We start from the raw sequence: 4336 nt of genomic DNA, 5'->3' as shown, positions 1-4336 counted from the left end.
AAATATTTTAGAGCTAGAAAAAACCCAAATATTTTAGAGCTAGAAAAAATCCAAATATTTTAGAGCTAGAAAACACCCAAATATTTTAGAGCTAGAAAAATCTAAATATTTTAGAGCTAGAAAAAATCCAAATATTTTAGAGCTAGAAAAAATCCAGAATATTTTAGAGCTAGAAAAAAAAATCCAAATATTTTAGAGCTAGAAAAAAAAAAAAAAAAAATATTTTAGATCTAGAAAAAAAACCCAAATATTTTAGAGCTAGAAAAAAAAAAATCAAATATTTTAGATCTAGAAAAAAAAATCCAAATATTTTAGATCTAGAAAAAAAAATCCAACTATTTTAGAGCTAGAAAAAAATCCAGAATATTTTAGAGCTAGAAAAAAAATCCAAATATTTTAGAGCTAGAAAAATCCAAATATTTTAGAGCTAGAAAAAAATCCAAATATTTTAGAGCTAGAAAAAATACAAATATTTTAGAGCTAGAAAAAAAATACAGAATATTTTAGAGCTAGAAAAAAAATACAAATATTTTAGAGCTAGAAAAAATACAAATATTTTACAGCTAGAAAAAACCCCAAATATTTTAGAGCTAGAAAAAAAACCAAATATTTTAGAGCTAGAAAAAACCCCAAATATTTTAGAGCTAGAAAAAATACAAATATTTTAGAGCTAGAAAAAATACAAATATTTTAGAGCTAGAAAAAACCCAAATATTTTAGAGCTAGAAAAAACCCCAAATATTTTAGAGCTAGAAAAAATACAAATATTTTAGAGCTAGAAAAAATACAAATATTTTAGAGCTAGAAAAAATACAAATATTTTAGAGCTAGAAAAAATACAAATATTTTAGAGCTAGAAAAAACCCAAATATTTTAGAGCTAGAAAAAATCCAAATATTTTAGAGCTAGAAAAAATCCAAATATTTTAGAGCTGGAAAAAACCCAAATATTTTAGAGCTGGAAAAAATCCAAATATTTTAGAGCTGGAAAAAACCCAAATATTTTAGAGCTAGAAAAAACCCAAATATTTTAGAGCTGGAAAAAACCCAACTATTTTAGAGCTAGAAAAAATCCAAATATTTTAGAGCTAAACAATTTTACTGTTGGACTGTGCAACTGTTGGCAATAATAAATGACCTAATTCACAGAAGATCATCCAGCAGCATATATGACAATCGGCACTGGGATGGTCCTCCAAGTCCGGTCTGACTTCCTGTTACACAAGGTGTCATGCCAAGAGGTCTTAACCATGAAGTCAGATTTCTAAACCCGGGAGATGATCCCATCACCTTGTTACCTGCTCCTCAGTCACGACTCGCTTGGCTAATGGAAAATCCGAGTCTTGTGTTCTGCCTAACACAGCACACTGCCAGCCAGACCCTCCATCCTCTGCTGGGGTCCCGGAAACCATGGAGCAGATACACCTGGGGATTGGACACGGGGACTGGAAGTGACCAACCATAAGCAGTGAAGGAGAAATGATTCCTACCAAGTGATTAGAATGACGACATACAATGAACATCTTTTCCTCGTCTGCACACAGCCTTTGGTTTCTTTTATATTGCTTTTTTACACTAAAAAAGGGCCAGCTGCCCAGAAACCTATAGACAGTCCATATAGGAGAAAGCAGCAGGTTCATTTTAAAGATTGTCCCACCCAACTGCTTATTTGTACCTTCTCAATTGGAGCTTACACAGGGTTGAGGACTCTCTCCCTGATATGACAGTGCTGGATGTCTGGAGCTTACACAGGGCTGAGGACTCTCTCCCTGTTATGACAGTGCTGGATGTCTGGAGCTTACACAGGGCTGAGGACTCTCTTTCTGATATGACAGTGCTGGATGTCTGGAGCTTACACAGGTCTGAGGACTCTTTCCCTGCCCCCTATGACAGTGCTGGATGTCTGGAGCTTACACAGGGCTGAGGACTCTCTCCCTGATGACAGTGCTGGATGTCTGGAGCTTACACAGGGCTGAGGACTCTCTCCCTAATATGACAGTGATGGATGACTGGAGCTTACACAGGGCTGAGGACTCTTTCCATGCCCTCTATGACAGTGCTGGATGTCTGGAGCTTACACAGGGATGAGGACTCTCTCCCTGATATGACAGTGATGGATGTCTGGAGCTTACAGAGGTCTGAGGACTCTTTCCCTGTCCCCTATGACACTGCTGGATGTCTGGAGCTTACACAGGTCTGATGACTCTCTCCCCCCATATGACAGTGTTGGATGTGTGGAGCTTCTACAGATCTGAGAACTCTCTCCCTGCCCCCATATGACAGTGCTAGATGTCAGGAGCTTACACAGGGCTGAGGACTCTCTCTCCACTTCCATGTGAGTGTGCCGGGTGTCTGGCGCTTACAAAAAGCTAAGGACTCTCTCTCCACTTCCATGTGAATGTGCCGGGTGTCTGGAGCTTACACAGGGCTGAGGACTCTCTCTCCACTTCCATGTGAGTGTGCCGGGTGTCTGGAGCTTACACAGGGCTGAGGACTCTCTCTCCACTTCCATGTGAGTGTGCCAGGTGTCTGGAGCTTACACAGGACTGAGGACTCTCTCTCCACTTCCATGTGAGTGTGCCGGGTGTCTGGAGCTTACACAGGGCTGAGGACTCTCTCTCCACTTCCGTGTGAGTGTGCCGGGTGTCTGGAGCTTACACAGGGCTGAGGACTCTCTCTCCACTTCCGTGTGAATGTGCCGGGTGTCTGAAGCTTACACAGGGCTGAGGACTCTCTCTCCACGTCCGTGTGACTGTGCCAAGTGTCTGGAGCTTACACAGGGCTGAGGACTCTCTCTCCACGTCCGTGTGACTGTGCCAGGTGTCTGGAGCTTACACAGGGCTGAGGACTCTCTCCCTGATATGACAGTGATGGATGACTGGAGCTTACACAGGGCTGAGGACTCTCTCCCTGATATGACAGTGATGGATGACTGGAGCTTACACAGGTCTGAGGACTCTTTCCATGCCCTCTATGACAGTGCTGGATGTCTGGAGCTTACACAGGGATGAGGACTCTCTCCCTGATATGACAGTGATGGATGTCTGGAGCTTACAGAGGTCTGAGGACTCTTTCCCTGTCCCCTATGACACTGCTGGATGTCTGGAGCTTACACAGGTCTGATGACTCTCTCCCTGCCCCCATATGACAGTGTTGGATGTGTGGAGCTTCTACAGATCTGAGAACTCTCTCCCTGCCCCCATATGACAGTGCTAGATGTCAGGAGCTTACACAGGGCTGAGGACTCTCTCTCCACTTCCATGTGAGTGTGCCGGGTGTCTGGAGCTTACAGAAAGCTGAGGACTCTCCACTTCCGTGTGAGTGTGCCGGGTGTCTGGAGCTTACACAGGGCTGAGGACTCTCTCTCCACTTCCGTGTGAGTGTGCCAGGTGTCTGGAGCTTACACAGGACTGAGGACTCTCTCTCCACTTCCATGTGAGTGTGCCGGGTGTCTGGAGCTTACACAGGGCTGAGGACTCTCTCTCCACTTCCATGTGAATGTGCCAGGTGTCTGGAGCTTACACAGGGCTGAGGACTCTCTCTCCACGTCCGTGTGACTGTGCCGGGTGTCTGGAGCTTACACAGGGCTGAGGACTCTCTCTCCACGCCCGTGTGACTGTGCCGGGTGTCTGGAGCTTACATAAAGCTGAGGACTCTCTCTCCACTTCCATGTGAGTGTGCCAAGTGTCTGGAGCTTACACAGGGCTGAGGACTCTCTCTCCACTTCCATGCTAGTGTGTCGGGTGTCTGGAGCTTACACAGGGCTGAGGACTCTCTCTCCACTTCCATGTGAATGTGCCAGGTGTCTGGAGCTTACACAGGGCTGAGGACTCTCTCTCCACTTCCATGTGAGTGTTCTGGGTGTCTGGAGCTTACACAGGGCTGAGGACTCTCTCTCCACTTCCATGTGAATGTGCCAGGTGTCTGGAGCTTACACAGGGATGAGGACTCTCTCTCCACTTCCATGTGAATGTGCCAGGTGTCTGGAGCTTACACAGGGCTGAGGACTCTCTCTCCACTTCCATGTGAGTGTTCTGGGTGTCTGGAGCTTACACAGGGCTGAGGACTCTCTCTCCACTTCCATGTGAGTGTGCCGAGTGTCTGGAGCTTACACAGGGCTGAGGACTCTCTCTCCACTTCCATGTGAGTGTTCTGGGTGTCTGGAGCTTACACAGGGATGAGGACTCTCTCTCCACTTCCATGTGAGTGTGCCGGGTGTCTGGAGCTTACACAGGGATGAGGACTCTCTCTCCACTTCCATGTGAGTGTGCCGAGTGTCTGGAGCTTACACAGGGCTGAGGACTCTCCTACACCCTCATATGACTATGTCCTTCCCA

This window comes from Staurois parvus, unplaced genomic scaffold, assembly GCF_062004578.1.
Source record: "Staurois parvus isolate SC_StPar_1 unplaced genomic scaffold, SC_StPar_1.0 ptg001454l, whole genome shotgun sequence".
Lineage (NCBI taxonomy): Eukaryota > Metazoa > Chordata > Amphibia > Anura > Ranidae > Staurois > Staurois parvus.
The sequence above is the reverse complement of the archived record's forward strand: the minus strand, read 5'-3'. Positions refer to the sequence as shown.